The sequence below is a fragment of the Heptranchias perlo genome, chromosome 6 (assembly GCF_035084215.1).
Source record: "Heptranchias perlo isolate sHepPer1 chromosome 6, sHepPer1.hap1, whole genome shotgun sequence".
Lineage (NCBI taxonomy): Eukaryota > Metazoa > Chordata > Chondrichthyes > Hexanchiformes > Hexanchidae > Heptranchias > Heptranchias perlo.
In genome coordinates, this window is record NC_090330.1 from 67932614 (window position 1) to 67947922 (window position 15309).

A 15309-nucleotide genomic window follows, 5' to 3' on the forward strand; every position below is an offset into this window, starting at 1 on the left:
TTCTCACAATCATCTCAACAAGCTAACCATTTGCGTAAGCTACATGTGAATCGTATCATGGTATGTAGATGAAGGGCAATTGTATTTTTTGGTAGAGAACACCACCTGCTGGTCTGTCAAGTACACTGCATCAAATCTTTAACTTTTGATTCATCATATACATCAGGAAATGTGAGGTTATCATCTGTGCTGTGAAATAAAATTTCTAAATTATCTATTGATCTATGTATAATATATTAAAATTCTTACTTTAAACTCCTATGTAAACATTTCCAATGGGAAATGCAATGTAGAAGTATCTACACCTACCTCTTATCTGTAATGCCAGCTAAATTGCACTCCAATGGGAATTCCAAAGTTAATATGCTCAGGGACCTAAAATGATTCCCGGTTACACCATTTCATCCAAAGCAATTGAACCTGATCTGCTCTACTCAGCCCCACTGCAGTATGTCTCCCATTGAGATTTCTACCTGTATTTTTGTATCTTAAGTTTAACATTTGTGCCCATAAATATTGATGATTCCCTGCTCAACTGCCCTGCTCCCTCTGGTCCGGCCTTACTGATTTTCAGTCCTTGCTTCTGCTGAGATATTGAGTTCAACATGAGCACAGCCCAGAAAATTCCCGGTGGGCTTCCTGCAATTTACCATCTATTCATAGCATCATAGTAGGTACAGCTTAGGAGGAGGCCATTCGGCCCTTCGTGCCTGTGCCAGCTCTTTGAAAGAGCTTCCCCTGCACTTTCCCCATAGCCCTGTAAATTTTTTCCCTTCACATGTTGCCTTTGGCTCTTTTGCCAATCAACTTAAATCTGTCCTCTGGTTACCGACACTTCTACTACTGGAAATAGTTTCTCCTTATTTACTCTGTCAAAACTTCATGATTTTGAACACCTCCATCAAATCTCCCCTTAATCTTCTCTGTTCTAAGGAGAACAACCCCAGCTTCTCCAGTCTCTCCACATAACTGAAGTCCCTCGTCCCTGGTACCATGCTAGTAAATCTCTTCTGCATCCTTTCTAAAGTACGGTGCCCAGAATTGAACACAATACTCCACCTAAGGCCTAACCAGTGTTTTATAAAAGTTTAGCATAACTTCCTTGCTTTTGTATTCTATGCTTCTATTAATAAAGCCCAGGATCTCATATGCTTTTTTAACAGCTTTCTCAACTTGTCCTCCCACCTTCAAAGATTTGTGTACGTGCACCCTCAGGTCTCTCTGTTCCTGCACCCCCTTTAAAATTGTACCATTTAGTTTATATTGCCTCTCCTCATTCTTCCTACCAAAATGCATCACTTCACACTTCTCTGCGTTAAATTTCATCTGCCATGTGTCTGTCCATTTCACCAGTCTGTCTATATCCTCCTGAAGTCTGTTACTATCCTCCACATTGTTTACTACATTTCCGAGTTTCGTGTCATCTGCAAACTTTGAAATTATACCCTCTATACCCAATCCAGGTCATTAATATATGTCAAAAAGAGCAGTTGTCCTAATACTGACCCCCAGGGAACACCACTGTATACTTCCCTCCAGTCTGAAAAACAACCGTTCACCACTACTCTCTGCTTTCTGTCCTTTGCCAATTTTGTATCCACGCTGCCATTGTCCCTTTAATCCCATGGGTTTTAATTTTGCCAACAAGTCTATTATGTGATAGATTTATCAAATGCCTTTTGAAAGTCCATATACACATCAACCACACTACCCTCATCAACCTTCTCCATTATTTCATCAAAGGACTCAATCAAGATAGTCAAACACGAATTTCCTTTAACAAATCCATGCTGACTTTCATTTACTAGCCCATACTTTTCCAAGTGCCAATTAATTTTGTCCCGGATTATTTTCTCTAAAAGTTTTCCTCCCACTGACATTAAGCTGACTGGTCTGTAATTGCCGGGTTTATCCCTCGCCCCTTTTTTAACAGGGGTGTAACATTTCCAATCTACCAGTCCTCCGGATTGGAAGATTGTGGCCAGAGCTTCTGCAATTTCAATTCTTACTTTCCTTAGTAACCTAGGATGCATTCCATCTGGACCGAGTGACTTTTCTACTTTGAGTACTGCCAATCTTTTAAGTAACTTCTCTTTATAGAATCATGGAAAAGTTTCAGCACGGAAGAAGGCCATTCAGCCCATCAAGTCCGTGCCGGCTCTATGTAACAGCAATCCAGCTACTCCCACTCCCTTGCCCTATTCCTGTCACCCTGCAAATTTTTTCCTTTCAAGTACTTATCCAGTTCCCTTTTGAAGTGCATTCCAGATCCTAACCACTCACTGTGTAAAGAAGTTTTTCTTTATGTCGCCTTTGGTTCTTTGGCCAATCACCTTAAATCTCTGTCCTCTGGTTCTTGACCCTTCCGCCAATGGGAACAGTTTCTCTCTATCTACTCTGTCTAGACCCTTCACAATTTTGAATACCTCTATCAAATCTCCTTTCAACCTTCTCTGTTCCCAGGAGAACAACCGCAGCTTCTCCAGTCTATCCACGCAACTAAAGTCTCTCATCCCTGGAATCATTCTAGTAAATCTCTTCTGCACCCTCTCTAAGGGCCAACTTATGGGCCATGATTTTAACATTGAAAAACGGGTGGTTTGGGGGCGGGGGTGCATTCAAAATCACAACCATTTCAGACTCGCCCCCAACCCACCTCCAACCAACCCATTTCCAGTTTTCACCAGGACGGGACGAGGGGTGGGTGACAACCCACTCCCAGGAGGCGGGTTTGTGACTAAAACCTGTCAAGGAAGCTACGGGCCTCCACCATTTTTGCAGAATTTGCAATTTCAGTCCCATAAGTTGGACTAAAAAAAAGAAACACTTACTCCTACTCATCTTCCCTATCTTCCTCTTCCCACTCTCTCCCTGATCAGGGACCCAAATTTCTAGCACCGAGCTGGGAAACAGGCTTTTAGTTCTATGACGTGCTTAAAGATGTTTTGGAAAAGACGTTCAAACCAAGGTCCTGTCTGGGCCTTCTCATTCACGCCACGTGAAAGGAGGTGAGTAGGCTCAAAACTACCAGGTATGTGCCTTTCTGGCACAGCTTGTGGGCCCGGAGGAGCAGGAATGCTTCACCCCGGACCAACAAGCCTACCTGCAGCACTGCCCCAATGATCGCGAACCACCCCCACCATAATTGCGGACCCCCCGATCCCCGCCCCCCGACGATCGCCGACTCCCGACCCCCCCAACTCAATGACCCCCGAATCTGACATTCCCCGCCCCGTGACTAACCCCCCATGATTGACTCCCCCCACCCGTGGACCCAATGCCCACTGGTACCCCAGTGCCCCGTGCCCACCCATGCCCATCAGTGCCCGGTACCCCCATGCCTCCCCCCACCCATACAATCAAAGACTTACCTGAAGACTTACCTGAACACGTCCTCTCCCTGGCTGTTCTCCCCTCCAACTGAGACTAGCCTGTCAATCAGGCCGGCCAGTCGGACGGCAAACCGACAAAAACAATAAAAGACGACCTTACATCAAAATCGTAAGGGTGTCCGGGAAGCCCATACTTCGGGTTTCCCATCCGCAATTTCACCCTCCCCCCGCCCTTTCTCGGGTCAAAATCGTGCCCATGGTGTTTCGTTAACTCCTCCTCCTGAACTTTATCTTTTTTTAAGCCTTGCTCCCAGTGCTCATGATTTTTTCTGGTTTTGCATTTTTATTCCCATTTTCAGTTTTGTGTTTCTCTTATGTCCCCTCATGATCTAAGGATTTAGGAGTATTGGGGGAGGGGATGAGAAGTTCCTGCTGTTAGTTTTCATAGAATCATGGAATATTACTGTGCAGAAGGAGGCCATTCAGCCCATTGTGCCTGTGCCAGCTCTTTGAAGGAGATATTCAATTAGTCCCATTCCCCTGCTCTTTTCCCATAGCCCTGCAATTTTTTCCTTTTCAAGTATGTATCCAATTCCCTTTTGAAAGTTACTACTGAATCTGCTTCCACCTCCCTTTCAGGCAGTGCATTCCAGATCATAACAACTCGCTGCATAAAAAAAAAAATTCCTCCTTTCCCTCCTGGTACTTATGGCCAATCATCTTAAATTTGTGTCCTCTGATTACCTACCCTCCTGCCAGTAGAAACAGTTTCTCCTTATTGACTCGATCAAAACACCTCATAATTGTGAACACCTCAATTAAGTCTCCTCTTAACCTTCTCTGCTCTAAGGAGAACAATCCCAGCTTCTCTAGTCTCTCCATATAACTGAGGTCCCTCATCCCGGGTACCATTCTAGTAAATCTCCGCTGCACCCTCTCCAAGGTCTTGACATCCTTCTTAAAATGTGGTGCCCAGAATTGGACACAATACTCCAGCTGGGGCCTAATCTCAGTCAGCACACCCTGAAACCCCCCATTCCCAAACTCCACGAATCTCCTCCCCAGTGATATTAATTTCTTTGACCCCTCCTCCACAACTTTCCCTTGACCATTCTCTTCATCATAACAACCCTAATTGCCCATCTCTTGTTCACACCTCACCCCACCAACCTCTCCTGTACACACCACCAACCATCAAAATTACTGGAACTCCAAGCACTTCTCTTCCATCATTTCATTCACCACTCAATGTCCATCAACCACTTGCCACCACCAACCTCTCCAATTTTTGTTCCTCCTTCCTCCCCTAATATTTATGCCTCACCACGACTCAACTCCAACTCCCCAACCATCACCCTCCAATGTCACATTCACAGAACAAACTCCAACATCACCCCATCCTCTTCAAAAATAAATCTTCCACTTAAACACTATCCCCCAAAAGACTGCAAGAAATTGGAAGGAGATGCTAGGTTTGTTTAGTCGCTCTGGACTAGTCTCACACCTCTCATCACTCCGTTACAAAGGAGCATTGACAGAAATCTTGGAGCAGTTCTCCAGCCAGCATTTGGCAAAGAGATATTCTACAGTCCAGGGGGAGCCAAAAGAGGAGAGAAAATGGGAAAATCAAATACTTGAAAACACAAGCGAAATTCCTGGGGTGGCTTTTTAGGGACAGATCTGGGGCGGAACAGAACTTCTGGCTGCCCAATCGATGTACCCAAATCCCACAGCAGGTGTATTTGCGTATTTGAGCCAGGTGTCTGTGTCATTAATGACACCATCTCAGCCTTGGTGGGAGGAATATAGCCACAGTACCTGACCGCAGCGCAAGTTGATCCAGCATTGGTGGCCGAAGTAGAGCCACAACGCAGAATATGGCCTGGCTTTCTCTGCAGTCCAGCTTCAGGAAATCGGCTTTTTCAAAATTTAAATTCCCCTCAAGCAGCGTCATAGTGTCACAATACATCTGACTCCCCCTCCCCCCCTCTTTCCCCATCTCTACTCCCAAATCCACCCCTTCCCCGACTCTACCAACTCCATCTCACTCTCCCTTCCCCTCACCACCCTGTCCCCACCCCAACCCCTCCTCCAACCTCACTCAGAACGTGCTTATGCATTAACTGCACATGGTCCCAATGCACTAACCTCATGCATAAGTGATGCAGTTCGCCCTATAAAGGTACTGCACTTCGCCCTATAAAGGTACTGCACTTTAGGAACTTTACTTAATCTTGCATTGGGCTAGTGGAGCAATCAAGACAATATCGCTTGCAACTCCTGATGAGTTCTTTGTTCACGAGTATTGATTGTACCGGTCTCATGGACACTACATGTAATGGGTTGTATTAGTGTGTTTATTAATAAAGATTATAAATCAGACATCTCTCTATCTCTCGATTCCATGTGCCTGTAGTTTAAGGGATGGATAAGAATTATCCAAAAAACGAACACCACCTGCTGCACATTCTGGGATAGGGTTCTCAGTGCAGGCAATGTGATGTCTTTTGAACATCCTCCTTTTCACAGCAGGACCCGAGATCTGAATCCACTGCCGTCTCAGTATCCTCCGCTCAGGGGTGTCCAAACCCATGTCCATTCTCCTCTCCTCTGGCTTCTTTGCACTCTTGTGAGTCACCTGGTATAATATCCTCACCTACTATCTTTATTGCCCGGGTGACAGTTTCTGAGCTGTGCATGGGATAGAGGTGGTGAGTGATTAAATAAGGGGTGAGGAGCAGAGGCAGCAGATTTAAATGGGACATGATTGACTTCATCATCATCATATTTTTGAAAAATAATATATTCCTTCTGATTCATCATCTTCCTCATCCAACCCCCACCCGTGTTGGTCCTATGAAAAACATAAGAACATAAGAAATAGGAGCAGCAGTAGGCCAAATGGCCCCTTGAGCCTACTCTGCCATTCAATAAGATCATGACTGACCTTCGACCTCAACTCCACTTTTCAGCCCGATCCCCATATCCTTTGATTCCCTTAGAGTCCAAAAATCTATCGATCTCGGTCTTGAATATACTCAACGACTGATCATCCACAGCCCTCTGGGGTAGAGAATTCCAAAGATTCACAACCCTCTGAGTGAAGAAATTCCTCCTCATCTCAGTTCTAAATGTCCAATCCCTTATCCTGAGACTATGTCCCCTAGTTCTAGACTCTCCAGCCAGGGGAAACAGCCTCTCAGCATTTACCCTGTCAAGCCCTCTTAGAATCTTATAAGTTTCATTGAGATCACCTCTCATTCTTCTAAACTCCAGAGAGTATAGGCCCATTCTACTTAATATTTCCTCATAGGACAACCCTCTCACCCCAGGAATCAATCTAGTGAACCTTTGTTGCACCGCCTCTAAAGCAAGTATATCCTTCCTTAGGTAAGAAGACCAAATCCGCACACACTGCTCCTGGTGTGGTCGCACCAAAGCCCAGTACAATTGTAGCAAGACTTCCTTACTCTTGTACTCCAGCCCCCTTGCAATAAAGGCCAACATACCATTTGCCTTCCTAATTGCTTGCTGTACCCGCATGTTAATTTTCTGTGTTTCGTGTACAAGGACATCCAAATCTCTCTGAACACCGACATTTAATAGTTTCTCACCATTTAAAAAATATTCTGTTTTTCTATTCTTCCTACCCAAAATGAATAACCTCACATTTCCCCACATTATACTCCATCTGCCACCTTCTTGCCCACTCACTTAATTTGTCTATATCCCTTTGCAGCCTCTTTATGTCCTCCTCACAGCTTACTTTCTCACCTAGCTTTGTATCATCAGCAAACTTGGATACATTACACTCGATCCCCTCATCTAAGTCATTAATATAGATTGCAAACAGCTGAGGCCTGAGCACTGATCCTTGCGGCACCCCATTAGTTATAACCTGCCAACCCGAAAATGACTGGTTTATTCCTACTCTGTTTTCTGTCCACTAACCAGTCCTTAATCCATGCTAGTATATTACCCCCAATCCCATGAACCCTTATCTTGTGTAACAACCTCTTGTGTGGCACCTTATCGAATGCCTTTTGAAAATCCAAATACACTATATCCACTGGTTTCCCCTTATCTACCCTGCTAGTTACACCCTCAAAAAACTTTAATAGATTTGTCAAACTCGATTTCCCTTTCATAAAACCTATTATGGTTTTATCATATTATCATATTATGGTTTTCTAAGTGTCCTGTTACTACGTCCTTAATAATAGATTCTAGCATTTTCCCTACCACTGATGTCAGGCTAACTGGCACATTCTGGGATAGGGTTCTCAGTGCCAAAGGAAGGTGAAGTGAGGTGCGAATGGATATGCAGCACCCAGAGTGGGTGATGAGCTAGAGATAGAGATAGCTCTGGAGTTCAATGGTAGCTTGGTTCTTAAAGTCCTGTACCAGGTGCTTTGCACCCACTCACCTTCAGCTGGCAGTAGACCACCAGCCTCACCATCGCTAACTGCCAGTGCAGAGTACCTCCCCAGCAGCTCCACTGCCTGCTCCTTGAACTAAGTCAGCTGTTTCATCTAAAGGATCTCTCCCAGGTGCAACAGGCACTTGACACGACACGTTGGAGTTGTAGATGGCCACATGCATGTGAGGAGGATAGTTGCAGAGTTCAGGAGGATATAGACAGTCTGGTGAAATGGGCAGATACATGGCAGATGAAATTTAATGCAGAGAAATGTGAAAATATGCATTTTGCAAGGCAGAATGAGGGGAGGCAATATAATTTAAATAGTACAATTGTAAAGGGGGTGCAGGAACAGAGAGACTTGGGGGTTCACATAAACAAATCTTTGAAGGTGACAGGACAAGTTGAGAAGTCCGTTAAAAAAGCATATGGGATCGTTGGCTTTATAAATAGAAGCATAGAGTATAAAAGGAAAGAAATTATGCTAAACCTTTATGAATCACTGATTAGGTCTCAGCTAGAGAATTGTGTTCAATTCTGGGCACCACACTTTAGGAAGGATGTCAAGGCCGTAGAGAGGGTGCAGAGGAGATTTACCGCAATGATAGCAGGGATGAGGGACTTCAGTCATGTGGAAAGACTAGAGAAGCTGGGATTGTTCTCCTTAGAGCAGAGAAAGTTAAGGGGAGATTTAATAGAGGTGTTCAAAATTATGAGGGGTTTCAGTAGTGTAAATAATGAGAAACTGTTTCCACTAGCAAGGGGGTCAGTAACCAGAGGTCACAGGATTAAGATAATTAGCAAAAGAATCAGAGGGGAGATGGGGGGAATTCTTTTTACGCAGTAAATTGTTATGATCTGTAATACACTGCCTGAAAGGGTGGTGGAAGCAGATTCAATAGTAACTTTCAAAAGTTAATTGTAAATATATTTGAAAAAGAAAAAAAATTGTAGGGCTATAGGGATAGAACGGGGGGAATGGGACTAATTGGATAGCTCTTTCACAATGGGCCGAATAGCCTCCTTCTGTGCTGTAAGATTCTATGATTCTATGCAAAAAAAGGATCTTGAAGGAATTTCTAAACATGGTTTCCAGGTAGGAGCATTACAATCCATTGAATCCACGGAGTGCTGTGTGTGAAGACTTGTCGTTCTATTTAAAGAGAATGATCAGTGGAGGGTGTCCCACAGTGCCCAAGAGGAGAGCGAGATAATGGCAGTTCTCTTACCTTGCCTGACCTCGTCAGGTCATCAAACATCTGGCACTGCTTTGCTGTCCTAGTGATGAGAGAGGTGTCACTCAATGCCATTGCCACCTCCCTCCTCATCTCTCTGGCCCAACTCTGTTAAATGGCTTTCTTCCCTGCAATCCCAGCAGACAGTCTCTCCTCTGTCCAATTCCATCCATTAGGAACTTTTGGATATAATAGTGTAGTGGTCATGTTACTGGACTAGTAGACCAGAGGCCTAATAATCCAATAGAATATGAGTTCACAATCCCACCATGAGATTGAGAATTTGAATTCAATTAAAAAAATGGTATTAATAAAAGTGACCATAAAGCTATCGAATTGTCATAAAAACTAATGCCCTTTAGGGAAGGGAACCTGGCATTCTTACCTAGCCTATGTGTGACTCCAGTTGACTCTGTTAACTACCCTCTGAAGTAGCCTTGCAAGCCATTCAGTTGTATCAAATTACTACCAAGAAGAAGGCCCACCACAACCTTCTCAGGGCAACTGGGAAGGGCAATAAATACCTGACTTGCCAGTGACAATCATATCCTGAGAATGAATAATAATAAAAAATTCTGAATCACTAAAATTCTGGACTCTCTCTTAATTCTTTCACTAACAGCAAAGAACCAGGCTGGATACAGAAAGTATAGAGGAGATCTAAAAAAGGGAATAAGAGGAGCAAAGAGAGAGTCTGAGAATAGATTAGCAGCTAATATAAAAGAGAATCCAGATAAATCATCTTTTATAACATATAAATAATAAAAGGGTAGTCAAAGGAATGGTGGGACCGATTAGGGACAAAGAAGGAAATCTTCTTGTGGAGGCAGAAGGCATGGCTGAGGTACTAAATGAATACTTCGCATGAATACTTCAGTAGAGAAGAGGATGCTACCATTGTAGCAGTAAAGAAGGAGGTGGTAGCAAAAGATAAAAAGGAGGTACTTAAAAGATTAGCAGCACTCAAAGTAGAAAAGTCACCCGGTCCAGATGGATGCGTCCTGGGTTACTAAGGGAAGTATGGGTGGAAATCACGGCGGCTCTGGCCACAATCTTCCTTAGATATGGGGATGGTGCCGCAGGGCTGGAGGATTGCAAATGTCACACCCCTGTTCAAAAAAATGGAGAGGGATAAACTCGGCAATTACAATCCAGTTAGCCTAACATCGGTGGTGGGGAAACTTTTAGAGACAATAATCCGGGACAAAATTAATTGGCACTTGGAAAAGTATAGGCTAATAAATGAAAGTCAACACGGATTTGTTAAAGGAAATTCGTGTTTGACTAACTTGATTGAGTTCTTTGATGAAGTAACGGAGAGGGTTGATGAGGGTAATGCGGTTGGATGTTGTATACGTAGACTTTCAAAAAACATTTGATAAAGTACCACATAATAGACTTGTTAGCAAAATTAAAGCCCATGGGATTAAAGGGACAGTGGCAGCGTGGACACAAAATTGGCTAAGGGACAGAAAGCAGAGAGTAGTGGTGAATGGTTGTTTTTCAGACTGGAGGGAAGTATACAGTGGTGTTCCCCAGGGTTTAGTATTAGGACCACTGTTCTTTTTGATATATATTAATGACCTGGACTTGGGTATGGAGGGTATAATTTCAAAGTTTGCAGATGATCCGATACTCAGAAATGTAATAAACAATGTGGAGGATAGTAAGACTTCAGGAGGATATAGACAGACTGGTGAAATGGGCAGACACATGGCAGATTTAACACAGGGAAGTGTGAATGACTCATTTTGGTAGGAAGAATGAGGAGAGGCAATATAAACTAAAATGGTACAATTTAAAGGGGGTGCAGGAACAGAGAGACCTGGAGGTGTACTTAAACAAATCATTGAAGGTGGCAGGACAAGTTGAGAAGGCTGTTAAAAAAGCATATGGGATCCTGGGCTTTATTAATAGAGGCATAGAGTACAAAAGCAAGGACGTTATACTAAACCTTTATAAAACACTGGTTAGGCCGCAGCTGGAGCATTGTGTTCAATTCCGGGCATCACACTTTAGGAAGGATGGCAAGGACTTAGAGAGGGTGCAGAAGAGATTTACTGGAATGGTACCAGGGACGAGGGACTTCAGTTATGTGGAGAGACTGGAGAAGCTGGAGTTGTTCTCTTTAGAGCAGAGAAGGTTAAGAGGAGATTTGACAGAGGTGTTCAAAATCATGAACGGTTTTGATAGAGTAAATAAGGAGAAACTGTTTCCAGTGGCAGAAGGGTCGGTAACTAGGGGACACAGATTTAAGTTGATTGGCAAAAGAGCCAGAGACTACATGAGGAAACACTTTTTTTACTCAGCCAATTATGATAATCTGGAATGCACTGCCTGAAGCAGATTCAATAGTAACTTTCAAAAGGGAATTGGATAAATACTTGAAGGGAAAAAATTTACAGGGCTATGGGGAAAGAGCAGGGGAATTGGACTACTTGGATAGTTCTTTCAAAATGCCCGCACAGGCATGATGTGCCGAATGGCCTCCTCCTGTGCTGTACCTACTATGATACTTTGATAACTGCTCGAAGGTTTGATTAGGATCCTCAGCCACTGCCTGAGGTGGATGCCGTTTCTTCAGAGCAGAGAGATCCCCCGGACAGAAATCCCAACATAGTGACAAAAGCTGGAAGAGAAACCAGCACATACCCGCTGTGCAACTAAAAAGCTGCTGCCATTTTAAGTTGCTGCAGACTTTTATAGCGTTACCCACAGCCTTCTGACTCTGAGGAGAAGAAAGTCCAGTCCATACTGGATCCCAAGGCCTCTGTAGCATTAGTGTGAAAATTCACGAGAGACATTCTGACTGGTCTTGAGGCCTTTGCCAGTAGAGACTCCATTCCATGGTGGACTGCAGTGCTGCAAATCATCACTGCTCATTAGTCTTTAGCTGTTGCAGGTTGTTTGGCACATTCTCTTATCACCATTCTACACTCAGAAAGCATTATTCCTTTAAAAGAAGGCTCTGGGAGATCTGCATATTTGGGATCCACAGCTGAGGATGGACAGAAGACGATCCCTTGGATAGCAGATTCTTGCTCTTCCTGGATAGGTAGTTGAACGTCTCATCTGAATAACAGCACCTCTGACAACATAATACTCCCTCAGCACTGCACTGAATGTGCTCCAGTCCTGGAATAGGGCTTGAAAATACAGTATTTTTACAGTTAAGTATAGCAATTCTAAATTCATTCAGGTTGCCTGCAGTTTCCATGAACAGACTTATCTTGGTGTTTCTAATGGAGTCATGCAGACTACTGGACTGAAGACATGCAAGAAGTGATGCCTGCTTAACACAGCTGAGTGTCTAAAGTTTTACTAGGCCGAAGCAAACCCTAACCGGGTACTTGGCAACAGACTTCTCCTCAGCACCAGTACATACACTGAGAGCCCATTAGAAGAACTACTACATAAAAAAGCCCTACACAAGCTTCTTCCAAGATTATTGCTTTTAAAATTAACTCATTCATCTTAAAATAAATTACATTTATTTGTAAGTACATTTAATGTTGTTATTGATGATGGCTAGCATCTTGGGAATTCTTTGTGTATCCCAATACTTTAAAACTTGTACATGGGGCATGGCAGGACATATAGGCTCCGATATTTACTGAGAGGCGGGGAGGGAGCAGTGGAAACTTTTAGCAGCTAGGTGTTGACCGGAGATCACCGGTTATGGTTACTGGCTTAGTACAAAGAGGAGAAGAATCAATTCTCTCTTAACTCTCAACTCGCTTTATTCATGCCATTAGATCATATACATATAGCTTATATGTCTGGTTAGATATAGACATGCAGTTTGCGCCAGGTTATACAGTTTTATACCCAAACTAGGATCTAAACGCAAACCCACTGGGTTTCTCTGACACTCCCTGAGTGGTCACAGAATATAAAGGATAATACCCGAAAAGGAGAGCTGACGCTGGCCAGGCGTTCCGTTCTCTCTCTCTCTATGTCATCTCTACATCCCTAATGTAGGGTCTTCCACTTCCGCGACGGTTGGCCTCCGGAGTCTTCGCTCTGGCTCCACACCCCAGATCCTTCATTCTTATTCCGAATCTCATCTCTTCAAGCTGTGCTGTCTCTCTCCCTTTGGTTTAGGTCTGCTCACTTTTGCCTGTGTCTTCTCCTCATTGGCTCTGTCCCAAGGACTTAGGTAGCATTACCTCATTACTCCTTTTTTAAATAAGGACTTGTGTCTTACCACATCTCTTTTGTCTTTCACAAAACTTAGCTAATTCAAACCGGTTCCAGCCAGCTCAGGCCAGCTACTGAACTCAGGTTACTTCAGTTCAAAAGTTGTTCTTGCCTGTGTATCAGCAGCTGGGGAATCTCAGGTTACTTTCTGTAGCCCCTAGCCAACATAGGAAAGCCGGAAATACGGGAAACGCAGAGTTCCCACCAAATTTAATGGCAGGACCTCATTTGAATGATTTTTCCCCGTTTCCCACCCGGCAGCCGGCCAGATTGAGAGGCCGGCCACTGTCGGGCAGGAAAGCCTGCGGTAAAAGGTCGCAGCTGGGGACCGGGGTGTGAGTGGGGGGGGGGGAAAAAAGAGGACAGCATCTGATCCCGGGGGAGGTCGGCCAATCTCTTGGGGAGGGGTTCAGGAGATTGCAGGATAGGGGTCCAGAGATCGTGGGGAGGGGGTATGGACAACATGGGGAGGGAGTCTGAAGATCGCGGGGAGGGAGGCAGATCACGGCAGGTTTGCTTGGGGGAAGCACTCCTAGGACATCTAGAAATGGTGATAAGCATATAAAGGGTTCTCCGTTTCTCTTAGAACTGGGCCGACATCAGATCTCGTAGAATAGACAAAAAAAAACTCAAGTGAGAAAGGGCTCCAAGGATATCATGTGAAGGAAGTGTGGGGTACTTTATTATAGTCCATGCTATACCACTGGACATTCAGAAAGTTGTGGGTTCAAGTTTCATACCTAGGTTAAACTTGAACTTGAAATACCCTTGACCAGAACTAAACTGAACTGGACCAGTCACATAAATGCCAGGGCTACTAGAGCAGGTCAGAGGCTGGGTATTCTGTGGTGAGTGGCTCAACTCCTGACTCCCTAAAGCCTCTCTGTCATCTACAAGGCACAATTTAGGAGAGTGATGAGATACTTTCCACTTGCCTGAATGAGTGCAGCTCCAACAACACTTAAGAAGCTCGACACCGTCCAGGACAAAGCAGTTTGCTTGATCGCCACCCCATCCACCGCCTTAAACATTCACTCCCTTCACCACCGGCGCACTGTGGCTGCAGTGTGTACCATCCACAGGATACACTGCAGCAACTCGCCAAGGCTTCTTCGGCAGCACCTCCCAAACCTGTGACCTCTACCACCTTAAATGACAAGGGCAGCAGATGCATGGGAACACCACCACCTCCATGTCCCCCTCCAAATCACATATCCTGACTTACACATATATTGTCGTTCCTTCTTGTCACTGGGTTGAAATCCTGGAACTCCCTACTTAACAGCATTGTGGGAGCACCTTTACCACATGGACTGCAGCGGTTCAAGAAGGCGGCTCATCACCACCTTCTCAAGGGCCATTAGGGATGGGCAATAAACGCCTGACTTGCCAGCGATGCCCAAACCAGAGAATGAATTAAAAAAATAATTGAGACTGGCACTCCTAGATGCCATCCTTGGAATAATATGGTAACTGAGCTCTATATGTGGGCATTAACGACCCCATGACACTATTGAAAGGAACACAGGAAGTTCTCCCAGTGGACTAACCAACATTGCTCTCTCAGTCAACACCACCAAGAAAATAACTTAACTAGTCAGTCATCTCATTTTTGGGACTGAACATTTCCTACATTACAAGTGTCTATACTTGAAAAAGTACTTCATTGCCTGTGAAGTGCTTTAGGACACCCTGAGATCATGAAAGGGGCTATATAATTCCAGGTTCCTTTTTTCTTTTGAATAATGTCACATTTGGGTATGTAACCATCACTTTCATCAAAATAATTGTATGAAATGAGGGTGATCTGATCAAGGTGTTTAATATGTTAAAAGGATTCGATAGGGTCGATACAGATAAACTATTTCATCTGGTGAGGGAATCCAAAACAAGGGGACATACTCTTAAAATTAGAGCTAGGCCATTCAGGAGTAATAGTAGAAATCTGGAACTTTCTCCCCAACAGGCTGTGGATGCTGGGACAATTGGAGCTTTCAAGATTGAGATCGATATATTTTTGTTAGGTGAGGATATCAAGAGAAATGGAGCAAAGGCAGATAAATGGAGATGAGGTACAGATCAGTCATGATCAAATTAAATGTCAGAGCAGGCTCGAGGGGCT